Source organism: Phyllopteryx taeniolatus, chromosome 15 (genome assembly GCF_024500385.1).
Source record: "Phyllopteryx taeniolatus isolate TA_2022b chromosome 15, UOR_Ptae_1.2, whole genome shotgun sequence".
NCBI classification, from domain to species: domain Eukaryota; kingdom Metazoa; phylum Chordata; class Actinopteri; order Syngnathiformes; family Syngnathidae; genus Phyllopteryx; species Phyllopteryx taeniolatus.
This window is the reverse complement of record NC_084516.1, coordinates 6100597-6128253: the sequence shown is the minus strand read 5'-3', so window position 1 is coordinate 6128253 and position 27657 is coordinate 6100597. Positions and strand designations below refer to the sequence as shown.

General features: G+C 40.8%; 1 long non-coding RNA gene across 3 annotated transcripts in view; it reads right to left on the bottom strand.

The window, feature by feature from the left end:
- Positions 1 to 27657, bottom strand: part of LOC133490341 (uncharacterized) — a 223561-nt gene that overhangs the window by 193014 nt on the left and 2890 nt on the right. For all 3 annotated transcript variants that reach the window (XR_009792174.1, XR_009792173.1, XR_009792172.1), the window contains exon 2: positions 6394 to 6584. This is a non-coding gene — a long non-coding RNA (uncharacterized LOC133490341). The remainder of the gene's footprint in view (positions 1 to 6393; positions 6585 to 27657) is intronic.

The window sequence follows — 27657 nt, the reverse complement described above, 5'->3', positions numbered from 1 at the left end:
GGGTGTTTGGGGGGGGAGGGGGGGCTGCATAGGTTTTGGCCATGCACACACTCACCAAGTCACATGTGCTTGCAATAAGTTGGTTTTAGCCGCTCTGATCCGACAAACAGATGGAAGCGGGCGAATGTTCTTTCGCGCTAAATGGGGTATTTTCTTAAGAAGGGGGAAAACATTGTAATTGGGATTCTATCAACATTTCTTTATATGGAAATTATATCTCGACTTTTATTACTGAATGAATGGAGAAATTAAGTTAACAGACGACTATGTGCGTGTCGTGCCTGCCGCATGCCAAAAAGCCATCACGACTGCAAAGCTCATTTTTTTGAAAATCCATCATTTTTGTCGACAATGAAGTCCGCTTTAATAATTTACCTCTTTCTTTGAAAAAGGCCTGGCTATAAAAATCATCTAATATTTTCATGGGAATTCATTAGTCTCATTTAAAATTAATACTTCCATTTGAGTAAGAAGGAAAAGTCATTGTGTAAGTGCTGGAAAATATTTTGAGTGAATTTTATGTATTTTTTTATTTATTTTTTGATTTTTACTTTTGGTGGAAATTAAATACTTATATGTATCATAAATACAAAAGTTAGGGATACTCCTTGCAGTGTATGTGAACAACATGTTTCTCATTAGAATTCAGCATGAAATTGGAAAATATTTTCAACCTGGATTTTCCTCCCCCAGTGCTATCAAATCAAAGCTTTTAGGATTTCAGGATCCGGGTAAGGCAAGTAATGTTCATAAAACTTATTATATTGTGCTTTTGTTTCCCCCACGTACACTCAACCCACATTTATCGCACGGGATACATTCCAGACCCATCAACAACAGGTGAGAATCAGTGCGATGGACCTGTAGTTTTGCATGTCCCACACAATTTAAAGCCCATTTAAACTTATTAAAAGACACTTAAACTTATTAAAACAAACTTTCTAGACTATTCTTTAGCCCCCGTTCTCGCTCTTTTGCCCGCACAGTTCTCCACATTAAAGGAAAAGCATGTTTACTTTTAGCTTATTTATCGCTTAGTTGAAGTTAACCGTGAAAGTGACGCATAAAACAAGAGAGAATTAAACTTAGTATATATTAAAGACCAAAATGTTCAACCATACCAGATAATAACTCAAGTCCACGAGCTTAATGTGTGCAAACCTATTTTGTGAAACGCTACAGACGGGCTAATGTACACGCGACACAAAACTAAGTGAGGTGGACGGCCCAACGCCGTACTGGTGAGCTCGCTGCCTTGTGAACTTGCTAGCCAGTTAGCTTGTGAGCTACCGCACGTAATAACTGGTTTGGACGGGCCCCAAGCTAGTCGTTGGCAGGACGGCAAGGGGCGGCGGAGCGCTGCGGCGTTGCTCCAAGCAGTGCGCGGCAGAGACACTGTAGCCCAAATAACACAAAACACACAACGCAACAGGAAGAAATGGGCCAAGTTATGATCAATAAGGAAGTGGCAATTGTGCCGAATAGCCACCGAAGGCGCTCGTTACTTTGATAGTGGGGGAAGGCCGACTCGTGCGAGAAGCTCAAGGGTTCAAACAAATTGGGGGCATAAACAAAAGGCCACGATTTTGCCCGAAAATATATTTTCTTGTATGACTTTTTTCTATCAAAATCCTACCAAATTTACATGCAGGGTCTCATTTGTGAAACACATTTAAGGAGTTCAGTGTGTGGAATGAACAGTCCCGAACTGTACGTTCGCTCTATCACTCCTGGACACGAAGTACATGTCAAAAGTGTCCTGGGGGAAGAAAAGATTGCTTAAAAACAAGGAAAGAGGGCGAGAAGGAGAGATAGAGAGGAGACGTGCAACAGAGGGCATGCGAGGGTGAATGAAAATGTAAAGATTGCCTGGAATGCTCACGGGTGAACTGCGGATGAACCCCTGAACCCCAATCTGCACCTGACAGACGATGTTATTTGCATTGACGTACAACCACAAGCTAGCAGCCAGCGTGTTGGAATTCCACATTAAGATGAAGAAGAAAGGGCGTTAAAAAATAAAAAAATAAAAAAAAATACATCAAAAGTAAATATTTCCGCTATGGGAGAGTCTGTGGGAATATTCCACAGCCCCGATAATTGCGGTACATTTAATATGTTAACATCCTGTGCCGCGTTACCTCAAACATACATTGAGGTCTGGAGGGTGTGTGTGTGTGGAACTTTACAGTCAATCAGTGGCATTTTTAAACAGGGGGGAGAAAATTAGTTGGGCGGCCAACCACTTAAATCAGGAAAGTACAGCGCGCTTTCTCACTGTCGCTGTTAATATATTGTACAGACAACACAAATTATTTGTGAACTTCACAAGTGAATGGAACTGTTGCCAACTGGCAGGGTGAGGATTGTACATCCACAGTATTATGTCAATTATTTTTACTTGTCATGCACACGTTGGCGAGTCACTCGTCTCGAGGCAGATTTCCCGCATGTGCTAGCCACGAGGCGGTTTGATTGATAAACTAGCAAAATGTCAAAAACTATTTAAAGGATAAGGAGGAAAATATTTATGATATTGTGCACTGTTACAGCCGCGGTTGTTGTCAAAGTACTCTATAAATAAAGTTGAGTTGTGTATGAAATATAAAATTCATATTACAAAGAAAAAAATAGAGAAAATTATTATTTAAAAAAAAAAACCAAAAAAAACAGCACTTTAAGAATTATCACACAATTTGATGAAACCATCAAAATCGGATACGTATATAGTCTACCAGGGGTCACCAACCATTTTGAAACCGAGAGCTACTAATCTTGGGTAAGGCCTACCAGTTTGATAAACAATTCTGAAATTTTCACAAATTACCATTAATTATTAAAAATTAATGACTATCTTTGTGAAACAAAAGCTTTTATTCTTAAAAAAAACCAATGTATTTAATATTATTGTAACCCCCTGTAACATTATGCACTATTTGAACATTAACACTGGCCTTAAAATATAATTGGCAAAAAATATTGTACCGAAATAAATGTTTTACAGCTGTTCTTAAAAATTCAGTTAAAGACAGTTAAAGTTAAAGACAACTTAACTGTACTTAAATGAACTGTACAGGATTTTTTTTTAAAAACACTTTACGCCACTGTAACGTTACGCCAGTGTGAATATTTAATTCAGTGATTCTTTTGTGTGCCACTAGAGGGGAGCCTGCTTACCACTTTGAGACCTAAAAGATCAAAACTTGTGATGATCGACTGTAAATATGGCACATTTAAAGCAAATGGCTACAACATCAAAACATGAACGTATTACAGGAACCTTTAACACCCGTTTTAGCACCTTTCGTGCTGTTGTCACATGGTCGCCGGTGTGATATCTCAGCGAGCTGTCATCACCTTTTTCAACGGAGAGAGTGCAGGAAGCCAACGACGACCGCAGAGCGTTGCCGTCGGAAGAGCGCCTAAGCCGCCTAATGCCATGTTTGTTTTGTTACGCGCTCTCGACCCTCTCACGCCGCCATTGGTGCGTTGGCGGCCACACGCCACCCCTCTCCCTCGTCCTTCATTCACTTTCCCCTCGCTCGCTATTTTCTTTTTCCCATTCGACTTCCCCCCCCCCCCCCCCCCCCTCTTCATGTCGGCTTGCTCCCTCCTCCGCCTTCTTCTGCTTCTTGGTCTTGTCCTCCTCCCACAGGGGGCTGTGTGCATTCCTGCCAGGAGGGGCGGAGGTGTCTGCGATCTGGCTTCGATAAGGACCAGGCCTCCTGCTCTCACCCCCTCCCTGGGAAAATGGGTGCACCCTCCTCCCCTGGCAAAGAGGGACCCTGGCTCCTCTTTGAGCGCGCTGCCAGATTTGTTCATCTGCCGCTGCAGTCTCTTTTCGCAGAGAAGGAAAAAAAAAAAAAAACCTCTGCACATTACTCCTGCAGGAGATCCAGAGGGCTCTGCTAACATCAGAACAGGAGCGAGCTTCCCGAGGATGAGGTGGGAGGTGGGGAGTGTGGAGGGAGGGGGGGCTGTGAAAGAAGTAGGAGAAGGTGGGGAATGTAGGCCGAAATGAGCTTGGAATATGATCCACGGGCTGGAAACAGTCAACGTTTCTTGACCCGGCGTGCGTGTGAGATAACGTGGAAGCCTTCTCTCACACACACACAAAATTCCACTAATCACTCACAAAGCATTGGCAACATTTAAGGGGTTTTCTCCCCATACCCCTACCACCCTCCCTCCCCTCCATTTTGTCCCCCCCCCCAGTATTTTTGTAACATGCTTCCTGGCGTATAGCGGTCGACACCAGGCACTGGGGCGGCTGCCCATTCGACGCATTGATCTTTCATCACGCTGTACATTTAAGGCTGAAGGCGTCAGGAGAGGCGGCCCCTTTTTTTTTTTTGTAAATGGCGGCCCTCTGGAGCCGGCCTCAGATTGTTCGCCGTTTCCTCAGATTGTTTTTTTTTTCACTGAGTCAGGCCGCCGCGCTGGGCCGCTCTGTTGAGGTAAGGTGGAGTTTATGCAGACGCTTGGGGCGGCACGTAACAACCGGACTACTGACACAATGGTCACAACCGCGCTTGTTTCTTGGCGACTGTTTGCACGTGTTCAACCACACAGTGGACGCTCAGTACAGTAGGCTGTCTGCCGTGTCGAATTCCCAATATAGATTAAGTACAGTCATTGAATTGCTCTGTAATTGGTTGGACACCAGTTTTTTCCAAAAATACATTTAATACAGAGGAGTCATTCAACTACTCCGTAATTTGTTGGGGCACCAGTCCATGTTTTTTACACCTAGATATTTTATGTTTAATACAGAGTAGTCTTTTTAATTGATCTGTCATTGGGTTAAGCAACAGTCTTCTTTCAAATATACTTTATATTTGATACAAAGTAGTTATCTAATTGCTATGTAATTTGGTTGGGTGCCCGTCCATGTTGTTTTTGTCCCCGTATATTTTATATTTAATACAGAGCAGTCATTTAATTGATCCATAACTTGGTTGTGCACCAGTCCATGTTGCTTTTGTCCCCACATATATTTTATTTTTAATACAGAGTAGTGATTTGATTGCGATAGGGCACCACTGCCCGAGTAATTTAGTCATGTAATAATGAAATCCATTTATTTGATTTACTTTATTTGCAATATTTGTTTTATATTTTGTTAGCCTGATACCACAGTTGCCTAAGTCAGTGTTTCTCAAACTTTTTACACCAAAAATCGCCTAAAAAAAAAATCCTGGCTCTCCAAGTACCACCATAATGACCAACATTAAAATACAGCTGTGTAGTAGGCATAGGTGTTGATCAAAAGTGAGGCAGAAATTTGTAGAAATTATATAACATACAATTGTAAACCACTGTAATTTTATGCACTGTGCTTAAATATAGGAAAATAAAAACTGTACTTAAATCATAATTCAATTGAAAAGTACTGCACATAAAAGTTAAATAAAAATTAAAGGTTAAAAGAAAATGGGTTGTACTTTATTTAACTAAAACTTAACTGTAATTAACAAATGTACTGTACTGGATTAAAAAATAATAATAATAATAAATAAATAAAAGCTCAAGCCACTTAACGAGCAAGTCTATGCACTGTTGGAACATTTAATTCAGTGATTCTCGTGTACCACTGGATTGAACCCACATACCACTAGTGATACTTGTAGACTACCACACTTTGAGAATCACTGGCCTAAGTCATATTGGAACATTTTGGGAAAACAAGAAACAAAAATAATATTTTTTTTTAGCGAGCACATTCATATTTTTTGGGGGGGTAATGGTAAGTTAAATCTGACTTCTACAGTTATGCTAATAGGCTAACAATTTACATTACAGTGGTTTAGTCAATAAATTGTGTATCAATAACTCTAACTCATTAACTACCAGTATTCTAATCCTTACTGTGTTGTTTTCGATTTATTTCCTTCATGTTGGGGTGGGGGGGGACGTGACATTTTTACAGTCGCTTATTAGGCAGTTAAGATTGATCTTCATGATTTCTCCCTATCAACAAGTTGTCAACAAATTCACAAATTACAGTATTGTTGTGCCTCACCGTTTTCAAATCCAAAAACACGTGAAATCATGACCAATCTAGTCGGTTTAGGCTGTTACGTGACGCTTAACTGACAACACAAGTGTCCATCCAGCTCATCCGAGCTAAATTTGACAGTGTGGGATCGATTAAAGTCACGGATAGTTGTCATAAAAATTTGCATGTCTGACTTGTGAGTATGAAAAGGAAATCCGTGCTTCCTTCCCCCCAACGACAAACAGCTGCTGCGCGACTCCTTTGAAGTGCACTTGATCATATGACTTCATTGCATCCCCAACTATTAATCAAAACCGTTTCAGATTAGCGAGAGGGGAGCAGAAGTAGGAGGGCTCTTAACGCAAATCAAATTGCACTTAATCGGCTCAAATTACCTTCATCAATTTGCATGAAAGCCTCAGCGGTGGTCAACGGCGTCCAATCAAATGGCCCTCCTCCTCATCGTATCCCGACGGTATTCCATTGATCCGACATCCAGCAGCGGGAGGAGGAGACGGCGTGCGGACCCTGAACTTGGTCATCCCGGTGGCGTGATATCGAGTTGCTCCGCCGGGATCCGCTCGGACTGGGAGAGGGAAACAGACTTCGGATCAGCGGATCAATTTTCACTGGACCTTGAATATTTTATTTCATGGAGTCTTCAGGAGGGACACAGATGGACCGAATAGAGCAGCCTGGCCACACATGACACACATTCATGCAGCTCATCGTGCACCGTCACCATAAGAGTATTCATGAACACCTTATCACTGGCTAAAAACATATTTGTAAGTACCTCAGGCCCCAAGATTTCCAGGGGCCTCGAAAAATCTCATAAAAATGAATTCATTTCTTTGATTTAAAGCAATTATTATTGTTTTTGTTATGATTCATGCACTTAAAAACGCATTGAAAATGCTGAATTTATCATGATCGTTTTGACCTCCCTTCTCATGCATTGGACTCGTCCATCTTCTCACTGCGCATGTGTAGACTTGATTCAGGAAAACAAACTTGTTGGTGCCTTTGATGACTAAATACCGCCCCACTCTTCATACAGTTGGGGAATATCTGAGACCATTTAAAAACATATTTTTTTACATAGTTTTACCGCACCCACACACGTTACAAACGACTTAATTAAAACACACTTTGCGAATACATTCTGAATGTACTTGAACAAAAACAAAATGGAAAATACCATAGAGATCATAGTGTCTGTATGCATGCATGTGTCTTTAAGAGGCGGGGCGTGCTAGGGTTGCGTATGAGTGTCGGGGCGTAAGCTGTGGCTGACAGCAGCTCGTGCGTAAGTGTGTTTACGTTTTACTGTTCTCCTAGCGTTCACTAATCGGCTGAAAAGTGTGTCGATAATTGTTGCTCTCCTTTCCCAGAGGCGAGGGCATTACTGGGGAGAAAAAAATAAATAACAACCACTTAAAAAAAACAATATGAGGCGGCGCGAACATCAATATCGTCGCACTAAATGTAGGCTCACTCTTTGGCAAGCAGGAGGTCACTCTTTCTCTGTTCTTATGTAATGACTTATAGTTGCTTCTTATTGCTTAGCATCATGTTTAGGTAATAACATTATCACATATGTTACAGATGATCATTTAAAAAAAATACTTTACCACTTCCCCAAAATTGAAGGTCATGCTTGCCGAATTGTTTTTTGCTGCAAATACTTATTAAATGTTATTTTAAAAGTGGATCTTGTGGTGAAGCAGCAACTGAGGCCCTACGGGATTTAATGTCTTTTCCTAATAACCCTGAAATCGATTAGGGTGGACTAAAATAAGAGATTGTTGTCTTTGTTTTGGGACACACACTCCGGCAATCGGGGTTAAGACTGGATCATGTTTCTCATCTAGCGTACATGAAGTGGATAGCTCTAATTAATGTGCTCTATCATACTAAATATGCATTTCAGAAGACACGTGAAAATAATGTGAAGTCCGGGCTGAAATTGGCCGATAATGAATACAGACGAGGACGCCACCTCGCCCCGCAGAGAGACAGGATGTTTCAGCAGTGAAACCAGAGCTGCTCGCCATCTTGTATTTGTTTATTAAGGATGCGCTTGTACTGCCTTATACTCCCAGGATGCTTGTAACTGAGAGATCGCTGCATGTGGGGCCATCGGGGCGGGCTGTGAGCGGTGAATTATTTATCGGGGGAGGATGGGGAAGAAAAAAAAAAAAAGACATCATTGACAGACAGGAGAAGAAGATACAGCGTAGCACGCTGATGATGATGATGCAGTTTAAAAGATCATTTTGGGGGTGTTTTTTGTGTGTGTGTGTGGCACTGGAGTGGATTAATGCTATGAAGATTTGAAATACGAGTGTTTTGAGTTACGAGCGTGGTCGCGGAACACATTTATCTGGTAGGTGAAAGTACCAGTGCATATAAATAACCCCGCAATCGAACTCTTGTGAGAGACGCGAATCTGAACGTAATAACAAAAAGCGCGACGTCGCTATGAACGCTTGGCCGCCCCAAGCTTTTATCTAGATGCTAGCAGACGCTGTGGACCAATCACAGCCAAGCTGTTTTCTATTTTTACATTGGCGAAGATGAGCAATCCAACCAGAGCAAAGCTTATTTACGTGTCGCATAATAATGGGAAATCCGACCGTCTCAAATGCCAGACTGACCAACAAGAATAGCTTGAAAATTGACATTTTGGGCATTTTCAACCCAAATTATATTGCAAACGCAATAGAAGGATATTAAAGATAATAAAAATAATAATAATAAAATAAAAACAGCTGATGGAAGGGGATCTTTAAAATAAGTGGTGTTAAAGAATCATTTTCTAAGGATAAAAAAAAAATTCATTTTGTTATAAATTCTGTTTAGTTTTTGTGAAAATTGCTACTTAAATTCTTTCAAAACAGGTAGATACATGTTTTTTTGTTTATTGAAATGTAAATGCCGTCTTTTTAGGAATAATATAATCAATGTCAGCATATTTAGGCCCACCAACAGAGAAATTGGAGATCCCAGTGGAAAACCATGCGACCTCTAACAAGTAGCATTCACTTCCCATCTCTCTGTGGCCAGATTTAAATCACAAATGATTTGTTCAAAAATAAAACAAAACACATATGGTTGCTTCCTCTCCTGTCTTTGTTGTTGTGAAGTTTTTTTTGTTTTGTGTTTTTTAAAGCCATGTGAGGCAGCCAAGAAAAAGAGAGAGTAGCCTTTTGTCATTCAATGGGCCGAGCCCTCGTTTTGGGGAAATCACCGTTCTTCTTTCTCGATTGCCTCGTGGCTCGACTAGAAGCGAGCTTTCCTCGTATAATTCCAAATTATGCCCCCCCACCCCCTTCTTCCTCTGTCTCCTAAACATAAATGTCAACGATTGAGTCTACATGACTGAACGCGGTAGATGATTCCGATTCGACTTCCAAAAGTATTTACGACAACAGGATGCGTCCATAACTGTTAAATCAATACGACCTTCTTTTTTATTTTTTTACAACCAAATAATAAAATCAAAGAAATCTGGAGACGATTTACAGCTGGAGACGTCGGCATATCGGTGTTTAAGCTAAAAGCTCCTCCATTAACAGTTTGTGCTCGCTCAGCAAATAATCAATCATGCTAGTGTTGCTGTTTAAAGTGGAATTTACTGAAAGCGGCGAGCAAACTTGGAGCTATACTTCCGTCATACGCACCATAGATTATTTTATGGCTTTAACGCAATACAATAATCTCCCCCTTGCTTTGCGTAATCGGGCATTACTTCGACACCGATACTAAGCGGGTCGTCGTGAAAAAGACAAAAAGCAGGCCGAGAACCTTGTGCAAATGTCGGAGCCGCTCTCGGCCGAGCGGCGTAAAATCCCAGCAATTCGCCGAGCATCTGCCACGCTGACAGCCTGATGATTTGCAGGCCCCAGCGTTCAAACAAGCTCCATGTGAACACTTGATTTTGCACAAATCATAGCAGAGAGGGATTTGCATCAAGATGGGGATTTTTTTATTGGGGTTTTTTTTAACCAGCTTCACCACCAGACACTAGACACACCCTTGTCTCGTGTGTGTGCGTGCGTGTGTGTGCGTGTGTGTGTGTGTGTGTGTGTCGCGCGCGTATTTTAGGGGGTTCATGTCAATGTGAATGTGATGTCCCTTTTTTTTTTTTTTTTTTTTTTTTATATATATAATACAGACCAGTATTACATTCATGAAATTAAGGTGGGGGGACATTGTCCCACCAATTGGCACTGTTTTTCTTTATTTACATTATTTTGTATCGAATACAGAACCGTGATTTGGTTGTGAAATTAACGAGAGATGGAGTTGTTTTTTCTCATTTCTCATATTTTAAATTTAAAACAGGGCACTGATTCAATTGTGAAATGAATAGAAGCACATTGACATTAAAAAAAATATATTTCATATAGGATACAGAGCAGTGATTGAATTGTGAAATGAATAGGAGCAAGGATGACATGTTTTGTGTAAATATTTTATATTTAATGCAGAGAACTGATTCAATTCTGAAACCAATAGGAACAAGGTATGACTTTTGTCTCGTATTTTATATTTAATACAGAGCAGTGATTTGGATGCAAGATTAATGGGGAAAAGTGTTGGTTTTCCTACTTTCTAATACAGTATTCATATTTAACTTTTTTTGTTGTCGTTTTTACTGTTTTTTTGTCTCCCTATACTTTTTACACAGAGCAGTGATTCAATTGTTTAATTAACGAGGAGGAATTGGCACCACCAGATGGCCCGTTTTGTCCTTATTTTCATAACAGCATATTTAATACAGAGCGTTATCTTGTGAAATGAATTCATGGGAGCAGTGCCCAGAGTGTTGGATTTACATCTCATATTTCATCTTGACACAACACACCTTTGAAACGAATTACAGCTCCAGATAACTTTTTCTTTTCGCCTGAATATTTTGTACCGAATAAAGAGCAATGATACAATTATGACATAGCCCTATGAGATTGCACTATTTTTTTTTCTTCTGCACTAATATTTTCTATCATAGCACGGATTTCATTGTAAAATCAAATTTGTCCAAGAGCTGTCAGACATTCAGAAGACCACGTTGGCGTGGCTTGTACGTACTGATTTTAATTTCTTGGATTTTAGGGCACAAATGAGGGGGCTCCACGAATTCTGCCTAGCAACAAGTGGTCAAAGACATTTATGTGACAAGACCAGGACATCTCAGCATCAATTGTAGCTTACAATTCATAGCAGCTCTGTCTGTCTGAAAAGAAAAATTACATTTCATTACCATAATTTTTAATTAAATCAGAAAACAACAAACAATTGAAATGATACATTGAATTTTTATTTTGTGTTTAAATCCTTGATGGTACAAGTACGCGAGTGTAGTTTGACTGGTCGGTTTATTAAATAAAAACGGCACTAATTACGCGTGTACTGTCAGCATCGCTTAAACAAATACAACATTAAAAGCTCTAAAAGTTACTTTAAGACGGTCGAATGACAAAAAAAAAAAAAAAAAAAAAAGAATAAGTGGATTGAGCCTCCTCAAAGAGTGTCCCAAGACGTGAAACGCTCGTAAAAAACAAGTGACCTGACTGGTAAGTGTCCGCTGGAAGTGCACGCGTGCACGTTCGGTTGGTGGTAAAGCCAGAAAGAAGGTGGAGACGAGATGGTCGTGCACGCGCATGACCATCGGCCGCACGCCTTTTTTTTTTCTTTTTTTTCTGCCCTGAGCGCCGCAGTTTGTCCGCCAGGCGCCAAGCAGAGTAATCTGTTTACAGTGTGTGCGTTGATGGTCATTTTTTATGATGTTGTTTAATCCACAGTGGAGGGAGGAAGGAGGGAGGGAAGAGGGAGGGATGGGGGGGTGAGGAGTTGCAGGAGGAGGAGGGGAGCGTGTGGGGAGAGGGGGGGGGGGGGTCTAAGCAGAGGCCCCAGACAAGCTGGCTCCAGTGGGCCATCTCTGTAGCCTATAGGCTTCTTCTCTGTGGCAGCAAAGAGAGGCAGGTGTAAATCTCTTCCTGCAATCTCTCTCGCTCTCTCGTCCATCTTTGCGACACTCACCTCCAGGTAAATGTTTTAATAAATGACCACTGCACCTTAAAACGTTCGCTATACGCTTGCACAACTCAAAGACAAGTGCAAACTGCACCTTCAAGTGTGTTTAAGGGCAAACAAATATAAATGAATCAATAAAATTATAGGGACACTCGCACAATCCAAATACATGATAGGATATAATATGACTTTGCACTATAACCCAGTCGTAATGATTCATTACAGAGGTGTTTCTATTATTTTGTGCCTGTCAGGTAGCTAGAGTAAATGCAATTAAAAAGATGATAATTGGATGTAACAGAAAAGAAGGCTAACTGGATGATGATGATAAAGACAGGTAAACGGACAGACAGACAGACAGACAGATCGATTGATCGATCGATAGATCGTGAGAGACCTTTGTACTGGCTTGTTTTTACATTTGATATAACTTTTATGTTGGATGCAACAACTATTTTTTCTTCATTTACAAATGTTAACTATTCAATATGGCGAGTGATTTGGTTGCTTCTATATAATATCAACATAGTCTAATATAGAGCAGGTGGTCAGAATTTTGCTAAGTTTAACTACAACGTAAACATGAGAAATTAATACGTCAATTATGCAATTATGTTTGAGTTTGTAGGTGTACCTAATAAAGTGACCTGCTAGCTAAAAAAAAAAAAAAAAGAAAAGCTATATTGTCTAATTTGTTACAGTGCAATTGCACATCTCTTTCTTGGATTTGTAGCATTTAAAAAAAAAAAAAATTAACATGCAAATTATGATGCGAGAGAGGTGGGCGTGGCGCCATTCTCGTTTTATTCCTTAATGAGCGCAGCGGCTAAATGACCGAACAAAGTCGATACACGGGCATATCACGCATAGGTCGTGCAACACCTCGGATCACGCAAAGAGTGTGACGCCGGGGAGGGGGGGGGGGCGGGAGTGTGTGTGTGTGCAGAAATGTTGAAAAAGTATTGCAAAGTAGTTCTGTGCCACTCTTGATTAGGGCGCGCTGCCAAAGGATGCTTGCAGACGTGAGATAATGAGGTCCTGTGATAACGCGGGGCTCCTTTAAGGTTTTCCCATGAATGCAGGAGACTGTCGCCACTCCACACAGGCGCACTGTGTATCGCCGGCTCGCTACTCACTTCTCATTTGGCGCGCACAAAAGCTGATCCGCGCCCAAATCCGCGCTAACAAACCCCACCTCGTATAATGTCCAGCCCCCCGACTAATTAACTGGAATCTCACCTTATTCTTTTTAAATACAGTGAGCAATGAAAGCGCGATGTGGGCCAAAAGAGGTCTCCGGGGCCACGCTCGGTCGCCAGGAGCATTTGTGAAGGTCTGCAGCTTCTCTATAGGCCATGGATCTTATTAGGTGGCTGACCCCGGGCCGGCGAAAGGTCCCCTCGCTAACTAAGATGTTTCCTAATCGGATTTTAATTGGTTGGTTAGGGCTTGTGTCCTGCTCTGTGTGGCTGGCGGCAGGCTGCGTGGTGGAGCGCACATGAGCGCGGCCAGACATGACACTTTGCAGCTTACAATTTTGGGGGACGGGGGAAAAAAACTACCAACAGCTACCAAGGGAGCTAACAAGCTCAAGGGCAGTGGTCCTCAAACTTTTTACACGAAAGCACCTCAGAAAATACTTTGCTCTCCAAGTAACACCATAATAGCCAACATTAAACAGAGTACATTAACATAGTAGGCCTAAGTGTTCTTCAAAAAACAAAACAGGTTTCTATTCCGAAAAGGAATAATAACAGTCGGAACGCAAAACCTAGCTGCAGGTTTGGCGGCTTTCACTCTGACACGTAGCATTGTGCCTGTTTTGTTTTTCTTTCAAAAAAGTACATTTTCCAGCTGTGAGGTTTTGCCTGACCGCCATCGATAAGCGCCTCTAACATTATGCACTACTACTATGTTTGATTGTACTGCGTGTTTTAATTGCTGTACAATTTATTTGTATCGAATTAAGTGATTCTTTAGCATGCCACTAGAAAGAGTCCACGTACCACTGGTGTTATTTGGACCACACTTCGAGAATCCCTGACATTAGCAACGTGACAAGGTTGTCAAGTCCGTCAAAATGCAAAGTCAGGTTGGAACGGCAACTTCGACTTGAGTACAACGCTCCAAAAATGTTTAAAATCCCATGACGGGTTCCGGAGTTATTGAGTTTTTTTGCATCGGGAAAAAGAAAAACTTTCAGGGACGATTTTGTCGAGAATTTGGTCAGAAATTGCCTAAAATTTGAGTACAACAGTATTTCTTCATTACTTCTCAACATATCTCCTCATCTGCTACTTGGGGAACTGCTTCTTGGATTTCGCTGACAAGTGTCATTTCAAAATATCCACCAGTAAGCTCGTACAGGCCGTAAATTCGGAGCGGTTCTCCAAGTCGACACGTCAAAATTAAGTGAAGTTTCAGACGGCATCACTTGCCTTAAAACTTAACTTGAATAGTGCAAATGGAAGATTATTGGTGACGAGAGCAGAGTGGCCAAGTAGGCTAGGTCATACATGTCAGTAATCAGTTGGGTTTTTTCAAGACTTTATTCATCACGGAGGATTTTACAGGCCTTTGAAGTGCTCATTCCATGTTTTGTTTTGTTTAGAAAATTCCCCCAAAGATGGCGGCCACTAGTTGTCACGGTGCTCCTGACATAAGTTAAATAAAAAAATCTAATTAAATAAATGAAAAAATAAAAAAACAAATAAAACGTTTCGCACTGTACCCAAAAGTAAAAAAAAAAAAAAAAAAAAACAACAACTGAATTGTATTTAAAAATGTAGCCCCCCGTACTGTATTTGAAAAGTTCAAATGTAATGTAGTAGATGAAAAGTAAAAGTACTGTGCTGGATTAAAAACTGATTCATTAGCATACTACATGAGAGAGTGTTACGCGGACTTTCTGCCATTTAGAGCGTCGACTTGTTCTGCTTGTCACCAACGTCGCTGGCATAGCTAGATGAACAAAGTTATATTTGTAGTTAATAAATAAGTGAATTTGTGTGAAATTGGATGTACGCTACTATGTCAGACAACCTGTTTGGGAATCATTTGGCTTAGAGAGCCGCAAAATTTGCCCAGCATGAATCAAAGTTGTTTTTTGTTTGTTTGTTTGGTTTTTACGTTTAGTGTTCATACGATAAAATCCTTCTTTTTTTATGAACAAAAGGCATATTTCTTTGGAAGTGTTATTTTCTTGAATAAAAAGTGCAACATTACGAGAATAAATTAGATTTTCAGAAATCTTCCCTTGTTAAACTTTGACTTTAGTATCATAATATTGCGACTTTATCTTGGAAAAATGCAACTTTTTTTCCTCCTAATATTACACCTTTTATTCTGGGGGAAAAAAAGCCTTTATTCCCTAAACTGTTCACCCTGACAAAATATCTCCGAAAGTTTTATTTCTTGAATAAAAACTCTATTCTCATAACGTTACTGCAGTTTTTTGTTTGTTTGTTTGTTTGTTTTTTTAATAGGAACTTGTTATCGCAAACTGGCAACTTTTTCATTCCTGTGTCATTTCGAGCTATAAATGGTAGTTATATTTAATTGGCGTTAGTATTATGAGGGGTAAGTGGTCCCTGGACCCAAAAAGTTGTGGGAACCCCTGCTCTTTAATATTATTCGTTTTCTTTAATGGCTTCGTTTTAACCACTAGTTCCACACTTCAACCTCAAACCAAACCGAAGGGAAACTGTAATGTTGGTTGGACTGAAAATAAACGTGTTGTAGTGAATTATACTAAATGATACCTGGCAAATAAGGTATCATTTATCACAAGCAGACGCAAATATTTAACACTGAGGTCATCTTTTAATAATTTAACCAAATTAATAGAAACGCCTCAGTATGATGCGATGCAGGTGTACCTAATATATTGAGGGTGTTTTTAAGTTATGGAAGTCCGTGCAGCCATTTTCCATACCGCTTGTCCTCACTAGTATTATAATTATTTCTATATCATCCGATGGGGTTTTTAATGGCAAAGTCTCAATGACATGGGAGTCAATACTTGCTGCTTCCGTTTAAGTGCACTTGACTTATATTGACACAAGTCTATTCGTATTAATTGCACAATTTGGATGGAAGTTTGGCAGATGAGACTGTTGATTAGAACGCTAATTGGCATCGCAAAACATGGATTTGACATATGACCTTATGAGGCGGCATATTTACAATATCTGAAATATACAGTAGTTGTACATGAAAGAATTGAGACCCACTGTGGAATGGGAGAATTCTCGAGGTGCGGACACCTGCCACCATTTAAAGTGCCTCCGACTGACTCCAAATAAAGTTAAGATGTTCTAGTAGGATTTTCCCGACTTTCTACCAGAAGCATGAAGGTTTTGTTCTAACACTGACTCCTATTTCAAACTGTTCATAATTCCGTCCACCTTGACCAAGGCCGCAGTTCCCACTGAATAAAAAACCACCCAAAAGCATGATGCTGCCACCACCCATGCTTTGCTGTAAGGTATGGCGTTCTTTTGGTGACGAGAAGCGTTGTTGCGCTTTTGCTGGTTTTGGAACTGAGGCCTTAGATAAGGTCGAAGGAATTATGAACAGTTCGAAATAGCAGTCGGTGCTAGCAATAAAAAAAAAAAAAAAAAACCTTTAGACTTCTGCTAGAAAGCAACAAAATGTTAGGAAAAGCCTACGAGAACATCTTTTATTGCTAAGTGATTCTCCGTCATGTGTTTTTATGTTTTTATGTCTCAAATGTATTTATTTGTCAAAATTGCTGTCCATTGTCATACTAGAGTGGCTCCAACTACCACAGACAAATTCCTTGTGTGTTTTTGACATACTTGGCCAATAAAGAGGATTCAGATTCTGATTATACAGGTCATAGGTCACACTCATGGTGGTTTTGAAAGGCTTTCTCTTGGTGTCATTTTATATATATATATATATATATATATACCCCAAAATATGGCATTTGAGCAGGGGTGTGTAGAACTTTTACATCCACTGTAAAATACATACACCTATTTATTGTCCACGTTTACTGTGCTTGCATGTACTTTGAGTTAAATTTAGTTTCACCGAGTTGCACCAGACAATGATTTCCTTAAAACTGTTCAAATGTTGCTTGTACAGTCAATAACACTTAATAATCACTTTGCATTGTTTTAATTGAAACAATTGTTTTGAATTGAGAACATCCAGGAATCGAATTCGACCATGGAGGTTCCACAGTATTGTCAAATTAAAACTGCCACTCTTATGTCTCAATAAGTATTAAAATAGTAAGTGCCGTACATTGATTTTACAATACATACTACAAAAACTAAACTTAGGACTACGACCTCTGAGTTAACTCAAGCAAATGAACTTCTTTTCTTGCCAAGGGAGTGTTGCGGATACTCAAAGGGAGCCACGAAGGCGAGCATGACCACAAATGACCATCAATTCATCACCCAACGCTTTGATGGGAAAACTTAATGCAGCAGCTGCACACGTTCAAGCCTCTTCCGTGCCCACGCTCCTGAATCACATAAGCAACACACACACACGAAAAAAAACCCAGGTTCAGTTTACGTCCAAACACGCTCGCCTCCTCATTACCCCCTGAAAATGTCTTTATGCAAAACATCTGTGGGGAATTCAATAAATGAGGGCACGGCTCTTAACCGCATTGGACTTATTTTGATTTTCATGTGGCTTTCGTGTATTGTCTAGCTCAGTAAATACGGCCCGGCGTCGTATTTCAAATGTCACAAGTCTCCTGACGGGACATGCAATTTGAACATGAAAAAAGCAGTAAAGCCAAACACAGCTAGTAAAACGAAAGGGGGGGGTGACTCTGAAAGTGAGTCATATTTAACTCATAAGAGATCTAAAGGGAGGATATTCAAACGCATGTCGGGCGCATATAGCTGAGTGCATCTGGGGATCTGGTATTATTTTTTCCCCCCACAAATTTAATAGACTATTAGAATAAAGGTTCTAAAGGTTAACAGCGTGCTTTGTCAGCGCATAACCAAATGAACCTGTTGACGCACGGTGGCTACAAAGTGCACAACTTCAAGCTTACCGGGTTCCCACCATAAGCGCTTTTGCCATTCAAAATTGCCTTTATGGGCAAAATATGACCTGCGGCCCTCAAAGAGCCAGCTTTGTTCTTCAGTCCGGCCCAACGAGGATTTACATCAGTGATTCCCGATTATTATGTATATTATATTATAATTAAGATATCAGGAATGCAGAACAGGACATTTCACTTAAAGTCTCGGGAGGGTGAAAATGTCTTACATTTATTTGGCACACCTCATAGAAGAGTGTTGTTAATAACCCTGCCAAATTTGATTTAAAAAAATCATCCAACATGTAAAATGAGGCTTCAAAATCGTGACAAATCAAACCGTTGTCCCTGCTCTCCAATCCTGTGGGCGTGTCCACTGAATGCCCTGAAACCACGCCCCCCTGAAATGTCCCGTCAATCAAATACCACTACTATACCTCCATATAAGGAATCGCACCTGTGTTATCGGCGAGACACGCCCCGCTGTAATATGATTGGCTTGTGTACCGCCAGAAGGGCAGGCTACAACAGATGTAACGAGATGACCACGCCAAACGTGCATCACATTTATATCAAATAAAAACAAAGGCGTTTGTTTCGGTCAGGTTTAGGGCTAGGGTTAGGGTTAGCGGGAGTCATAACACCGTACTTCTTTTCCATTTCAAGTTCACCTATCTATGGCAGTGACGTACAGCGACAGGCAGACCAAACCTTTCCCCAGATGTCAATTACACAGTGTGGGCACCTGTTGCCAGTCATACAACAGAATAATAACTTTGTGGTTCACTAAACAGGTACAAAAGTACATTTGTGAGTAAATGGAGACGAGAGCGTCATTATTTCATGTATACTCTTTTGTGAAATTCATTTTTGGAATGTCAGATATACGCATAAAGGTTGATTTACTTTGGACAATCAAGTCATGCAATATCTGCTGTCTTACTTTGTTCGCTTTTTCCCAAAATTGGTTAATTAAAACCCTTTTTTTTTTTTTTTTTTTATTCATTTATGTTATTAGGCAATGATGTAGTGTAAATAAAATTAAATATCAGTAAAATCAAAAGATGGACATACAGTATATTATTTTCCATTTTATTAAAGAGTAAAATAATTCATTATAATTAATTTAATTATAAATAACACTTTCAAATGAGAATTCATTGTTTTTTATCATTAAAATTAACCTTTTTTCCCCCCTCTTCTACAAATGATCTATCCGTTTACAAAATCAAACGGGGCCCTTGAGCACAAAAGTTTGCCTACCCTTGTTCGACCTGCTTTGTGCGCAAACATCTAAAAGATATTAAGCTGCTGGCCTGAGGAGTGTGTGAGGGGAGGGTGGGGGTCAGGGTGCATTCATGGCGGGAGTGGCATGCGGGAGATTCAATTGACCGCACTCAACTTTGCCGCCGCTTGAGTTCGCCGCCGCCGCGAACACTTCAAAAATTGTTGTTCTGGCTCCTGACAAAACCGTGAATTCACCCAGAAACTGGAGGTCAAGTTTCAACAGAAGCAGGGGGGAGGAAGAAGGAGCAGAGAAAAAAGTAGCATGAGGCAACTTATGGAAACATGTCAGTGGCACAAAAATAAGCTTAAATAATAAAGAATATAAATAAGAATGTATTCCCTGGTTCTTTTCGGAAGCACGTGTCAAATGTTGGCGATTCGATTTCGAAAAAGATTTTACAACAGTAATCAGGGAGGAATGCGGTACACTATGATGTATGACAAGCTGCAACCAACATACACAAAGTGGAACATACAGCATAACCTCCAAAGTTGAATGCCCCTCAGGTTGTCAGTCAGAATTTGACTCAACCTCAGAGGTGAAAACGCCATCATATCGGAAAAGATTAACCCTTGCATGGCCTGGGACCTAGAAGGTAGTCTTTTCTTTTGTTTTTATCTTTTACAGTGCTTAACTTCGTTTAACACTTGCATGACACGTTCAAATGCTACTTAAAACATCGCCTGCACAGGTAATGAAGGTTTCCCGATGGCAACAGTTGGACCCGGGAACAGATTACAGTGCTCCCTCGAGTTTTTATAGTACAGTATACGTACAGTAATGCCCTTGCATGTGGGAAAGGAGAGTCACAGTCGCGGATACGCTTTTCTGTGGTTAATTGAATGGCGGACTCACAGTACACACAGAGCACAGTCACGCAGAAGCTGCTGTTGTCCACAGCTCACGCACAGACCCTCACACCCCTAATCATTGACATCCCATGCCACCCCACGAGGTCACGCCTCTTAAAGGCTCATGCATGTACACAGACAATATGTACAGTATTTTCTTCACATTTTATGCTTGACATTTTTTTTTGGGGGGGGGGGGTGTTAAAATGTGTTTACAATATTTTTTATGAAATATTTTTAATAGATTTCTGTATTTCCATAAACACAAAGAGGCATAAGAATACGTGACAATGAAGCACAGGAACGTCAAAGTTTTTTTCATAAGAATATCACCGTCACCACAGGAAAAAAACTCAAAATTAGGGACCCCTTGTATTAGCAGTAAAATTAAAACTACAGTGCCGTCAAAAAGTGTTGGCCCCCTTCTAAAATTCTTATATTTTTTTATCCTTTCCACACTTTAATGTTTAAGGTCATCAAACAAATGTAAATATCAGACAAATATAACCTAAGTGAACGTCAAATGCTATTTTTAAATGGTGATTTCATTTATTAAGGGGGGGGGGGGGGGGGGGGACTATTCAAAGTTCCCTGGACTGTGTGAAAAAGTAATGGCCCCCTAAACCTAATAACCTGTTGGGCCATCCTCAGCAGCAACAACTGAAATCAAGCGTTTTCTATAACTGCCTTCACATCTCTGTCAAGATATTTTGGCCCACTCTTCCATGCAGAATTGTTTGAATCCAGCACAAATAGAGGGTTTTCGAGCATGCACTACCTTTTTAAGGTCATTTCAGTCGGATTCAAACCCAGACAAGGCCACTCAAAAACCTTAATTTTGTTTTTTTAAGCCATTCAGAAGTTGACTTGCTAGTGTGATTAGGATCGTTATCCTGCTGCAGAACCCAAGTGCACTCCAGCTTGAGGTCACAAACTGATGGCTGAACATTCTCCTGCAGGATTTTCTGTTAAAGAGCAGCATTCATGGTTCCATAGATCACAGTTGTCCAGGTCCTGAAGGAGCAAAGCAGCCCAAGACCATCACAATACCATCTCCATGTTTGACTGTTGGTATGATGTTCTTTTTCTGAAATGTTGTACTACATTTACACCAGATGTGACAAGTCAGTCCATATAATAGTCTCCCAAAAGTCTTGGGACTCATTCAGATGTGTTGTTGCAAAAGTAAGACAAGCCTTTATGTTCTTTTTGGTCAAGAGTGATTTTTGCTTTGCAACTCTGCCACGGATGCCATTTTTGCCCAGTCTCTTCCTTATTGTTGTGTCATTAATGCTGACCTTAACTAAGGCAAGAGAGGCCTGCAGTGCTTTAGAAGTTGTGCTAAGTTCCTTTATGGCCTCCTGGATGAGTCATGGCTCTTCTCTTGAAGAGTAATCTTTGTAGGCTGGCCACTCCTGAGAAGGTTCACCACTGTTTCATGATTTCTCCATGTGAGGATAATGGCTCTCCCTATGGTTCGCTGGAATCCTAAAGCTTTCGGGATGGCTTTTGTCACACTTTCCAGAACTGATAGATGTCAATTACTTTATTTCTCGACAGTTCTGGAATTTCTTTGGATCGTATTATTTTGTTGCATCTTTTTTAGATCTTTTGTCCGACTTGATTTTGTCGGTATTCAGGCTTGGGTGTGATCAGTGAAAATGAACCACAAATTGTGATTGTGAGCATTTTAAGTTCAGTTGGATTATAAATGTCTGATATTTACATTTGTCTGGTGATCTTAAAGTGCGGAAACTATGCAAAAGTATAAGAATTTGAGAAGGGGGCCAATACTTTTTCTCGACACTGTATCACAGCACGTAGAAAGACGGGGTTCAACTTGAGAGGAAGGGAGTGTGAAAGGTGGGCTCGAATGCTGCTTGTGTAGCATAACGGTCTGCGCAACTTCTTTTAAGTGTGTGTAAAAATCACAGAATGTACACAAAAACCAGGCACATTTAAGGTGCCAAATCTGGCTATCCTGATTGGCCAAGCTGTTTAATGTTTTTGCATGCGCTCACTCAACGTACGTCACAATGAAAAACACAAATATGGTGGACATGGTATGCGAAAACACTGCCAGGAAAACCTTTGCGCTAAATTGTTCGGAAAAGGTCATCAATGTGCTTTGTGGAATAGTTACGATATCTTTGAGTGGTATATAAATCGATCTGGATGCATCAACTTTTCCCAAATTTAGGATGGAGATCCATTTTTATTGGATCACCAATTGACAGAATAAATATGCTGTTGACTATTTGAGTGAATTTCGCATAAGCATTTATTTTAGTGGGAAGTTGAGTTCAAAAAGATAAGCACTGTTATGTTCACAATTGCTTTACGATTCATGCACTCACTCGATGGACTCCAAAAAATTAAAAATTAAAATAAAACATGCCACAAAGCAAAACATTCCAAGAAAATGGCAGACAGGCTGCGCTAAAACACTATATTTTGCCAAAAGCATTATTGCATGAAAGGAAAAAACTTCATCTACTACTATATCAAATTAGAATTTTGTGCTACTAAATTGTACAAACTGCTTTGTAAAATATTTACTACACATTTGAATGGTATATAAGCATATTTGTATGCATCAGTCTTTCCCAAACTTAAGATGGGGACACAAAAACTGACTCCAATTCACTTTTAATTGCGTTTCAGTCGCCAACTTCGGCTCACTATGTTCATAATTGTCAAGCAAGCATATATGCTCTGGGGGAAAAGTTGCGAATAGATTTTTTTGGTTTGTTTTTTTGTGCATTACTATTCATGCGCTCGTACTCGAAAAACATGTCACGACGCAAGACACGCCACAAATATGGCGGAAATGCTATGATCAAACAATATTGAGCCAAGAAACTTTCAAAGCAAATGTCTAACATTACTAGAAAAAATGAAAAACATCCCTCTGCTACTTTGGTCTACTGACACTTTTGCCCTAAATCCCTGACTGGTACAAACGGATTTGTATCCATCAGTCTTTCACAAATTTAGGATGGGGACCCCAAAACTGATTGCAGTTGACTTTTTAGTGGGTCGCCAACTATCAGAAGAAGTAAGCATACTTTTTGATTCCTGTTTTTAAGTCATAAATATATGGAAGGAAGCAGCAAATTTCAAGTTTGATCAAGTAAGCTCCAAGTCTGAGTGGACGCATTCACACTGGCCACTCGCTTCCTACTCAGTGTGATTTACTTGAAAGATTTACGATTGCTCCTAATCCATTTACCTGAAAAACGTCATTCGCAGTAACAAAACATGCGATTGTGTGTCAGAAGGAGACACGCTCATCCGTGCCATCAGAGGAAATGAGCGCTATTTCTTTTTTGTTGCCTTTCAGACTCCATGGCACTTGCCTTTCCGCTTATGGTTTTCCATTTCAAAGCTCCTCTGTCTCCACGTAAATACCAAAACACAGTAATCCAATCTGACCCCATTGCAAATTTTCCAGAAACTATCGGGGGGTAGCGGGCTTGACATGAGCCACGCACTTATCCCACTTAACCCCCGAGAGAGCGAAGCCACCCCGAGCTCTTAGCCCCAAAGACGTTGGAGGAATGCGATGCGGCGCTTTATATCGCTATCCTCTTAAAAGAGGATAGAGAGGATGGACTGACAAAAAAAAAAAAAGAAGAGAGAAAAGCTGGCGACTTCAAGGAAGTGGGAAGCGGAGGAGGCCAGACTGAAGAAGTCTCCGCCGCCATGCAGCGTCACATGAGGTCACCGCCTCCCCGGCCTCTAAATCGAAACCAAAATCATCCCCCGCGCCGATGCTTCTCGTGAACACAGCGACCGCGTATTTATACCGCGCTAACTTGACGACAAATAACCCCAGGACTTTTTTCCCTCTGCTCCTGATTTGCCATTGTTCGCCTTTTAGCACACAAAACTGGTTTGAGTGAGCCTCACGTTAGAAAGGTTGAGGAGTGAAGATGCTTATCTCCCGCTGGCACGTAAAGGCCTAAAGACTTTTGACACATGGTCCACATCTGAGGCGTTCACGGTCGCGATCACGTCGCCTGGAGCCGGCGAACTGTTTATGGGGCCGAGCGGACATATCCCTCGCGTGGTGCTCTGGAGGTGATGCATGCCACCCGACTGCTTGGCTGCGAACAAGGCGGCCGTTCGGTCCTCGCGCGCTGTTGTGGTGCAACAGGTGATAATGAGCAGAGCCGCGCATAAGAGGCATTAAAGACGTTTGCAACAGGGCCGCAGGGCACACAATACGTTAGTGTAAAGAGCCCGCAGGCTGTTTCCTCAAGAATTTTTACGGCCCAAAACGGTCTCTCAAGATATGTTGTTAACCTCATATTTGATCACAGTAATCTATTACTATGACTGGAGAAATGAAAATGAAGGGGGATTTTATTAGGGTCACGCTGACAAGGAGAAGTCATATTTGATGTCAGAACCAAATATTATATTACAAGAAAAGAGTTGGAATTATAACAAGTGGCTGTCAAAACTCAGTCGGTGTACTTCTTTCTTGGAAATCGACTCAAATGTTTGCACAATCACATTTAATTCCTCGTGCTCATGACGGTAGAGATGTGCCAACACATTGACTCTTTTCCATTGTTTTAATCATGCACCACCAGTCAAACGTTTGGACACAGTTTCTGATTCAATATCACGAGAAAGTGTGTCCAGGCTTTTGACTGCGAGTGTACTTTTATGCTCATAATATTATCAACATTTTCATACATTTTGCTCGCAACATCAAACTTTTATGCCTGTAACATTATGACTTATTTGTCGAAACATTACCACTTCATCCTCGTAGTATTACGACTTCATTCCGGTAACGTTACAACTTGGTTCTCCTAACAACACAACTTCATTCTTGGAACATTACGGCCGATTTCTTGGAGCATGATGACTTCATCCCCGCAACGTCACCACTTTATATTTGGAACAGTCCGCAACATTACGACTTCGACACGTCATGCTTGTCATATTTCAGCTTTATTTGGATAATTCCGTGACTGACATTTTTCTTATTTCACGGTTAAAATAATAATAAATAAAAAAGCTGCTTTTTCCGATTAACATTTGTAAATGAAAAGTCAAAGTAGTTATAAACTGCAATGTGGACATGGGATTGATTCTGATGTATCGATACTGCTGTATAAGAGAGAAGGGATACGACACTGGCAATATTTTGCCCCTGAAAGACTGTTATTCTGTCCATTTTTTTTTTCTTACATGACATTTAAGACAATGTATAACATCTCCAAGAGTTCCGCGTTGGCCTGCTCAAGTCCACCACAGCAAAAACAACAATGGTGGAGGGCAGCGCTATTGTAGAGTCTTCAGCAAAGTGTACTAACCGCGCCATCACATTTTCAGTCGCTGCAAAAAGGTTTTTACTCGGGCATTGCCGTATAAACAAACTTAGGCCATGACTTGCTTTCTTTTTTTTTTGTTTTCCTGGATTTCCCTTTTCACTGCAGTCATCTTGACATTGTAAAACAGTAAATAGTGGGCTAGATACAGTTGGCAGAATTACACACACAAAAAAAAAATATATATATATATATATATATATATATATATATATAACTGGTTTCCCACAAAAGGTACAGAGATTTTCACTATTTCAATGACATCAATGGAAACAGTCCAAACTTTTGAATTATAATGGCACTGCCCATCATCATCATTGAACTGGGAAGTAGCCAACTAACTGACTAAACGAACTAATAGGTTAGCCTTGGTGCAGGTCTGCACTCTTCTCGGTGACAGTTCGATTTTGGTTTATGCAGTGGAAGCGGCTCACACTCGCACACCAGGCGATTGACCCTCGCGTAGCAACTCGCTGCAATGGAAAAACTGTGACGCCAGGTGTTTTTCATCAGGAAACAACATTTTTAAATGCCAAATATGCATTTACTAAGGAAACAGGCAAGAACTGAAGGAGAGAGTGTGTATATTTGACAGGCGACAGAGTCTCCCCATGCTTCGCTTTTTAGCCAGCGGTACAAATGAAATTATAGATATGGTTAAGTATTATTGTAAAACAAGATACATACTCGAGACACTGTACCGTGTTTTGGTACAGTTTTCCAGCAGCTGGATCATTCTCGCTTTATACCCATGTGACACGACAAGCCGTTTTTGATCAGCCGTCACATCTACGAATTTGCGACGACGCCGTTAACCCGCAATGCAAATTTCGTATTCCAGCAAAATTAATGGCCGACGGTCAGCCACGCATGAAAACTAGTTGTAGATTAACGTTCACTGCGACAGCTCGGTAGCTTTCGGTGCCCGACGGGCCTTAAAGGTCTCCATTTTGTTTTCGGCTGTATAGTTTCAATCACAGATTCAAAGAGTCCTTTGTTTTGCTTTGTTTTGTTTTGAGTGGCCTCCTGAGGCAATAACTTACAAGTGTGAGATCATTTCCGGCACGCTACCATTTTCCTTGTCCGTCTGCAGCCTGCGCCGTGGCATCAATAAACACATCCCCTAATTAACTCAAATTGTTTTTCATCAATAGCTATAACTAGCCGGCGCGGGGATCGACGGGAGCAAGGGTTGACTAGACACGCCAAAAAAACCAAAACACAAAAAAACGGCCGACGGGGACAAGGTATCGACAGGTAAGGAGTTTATCATTCCTGCAGGAGATAGACTAAAACGTGTTGATTCTGGGAAGTACATTTTATAATCTACGCCCTTTCTGAAGTGCCGGATCAATTCCTTGCCGCACCTCCATCTTTTTTTGGGGCAAACGGCTCGCGTTTAGAAAGCCATTAGGCCGTCAATTGGACATGTCCCGTTCCGCTTTGTGTCCGTGAGAAATTTTGGACTCAATTACAGTAGTCAAATAAGTTAATTTTGCACATTGCCGTGGGTTTTTCTCTCTCCCCCTTCCCCGTCGCGTGGTGTTTAGGACAGAGGCAATCTCCCCTGCATTCGGGAGCGGTGCCGCCAAGTCTGTCCTTGCTTATCATTAACAATCTGCAAATAAACAGGACAGCATACATTACATCACTTGCAGCTCCGTGATCAATTCCAGGAATGTCTTTGAAGCTTTGCTTAATGAACCTACACAGTATGGCTGTTGTGTGTATAGTCAGGGCTCCGTATAGAACCCATGACCTCAGCATTGAAAGATTAGAAAGAGAGAAAAAAAAAAGAAGAAAAAAAAGACTGGTGAGAATGCTGGATTGGATTGAATATAAAAGCCAGAATTCAGTTCCCAGTGTGACAATGTCGCTCACCTCAATGTAGACTTTGGGGAGGATTGGATACAGACTTCTAAGAGAAGCGCTGACAAAGTTGACCTCCATCAATCAGGAGCTTTTTTTTTTGTTTTTTGTTTTTTTTTAACGGCCTCTCCGAGCCCCTGAGAGCCCTAACCCAGTAAAAGTTTATACGGCGTATTGACCGTCCTTCTCCTTGCTTAGCGACTGAGGCCACATCGGTCGAGCTC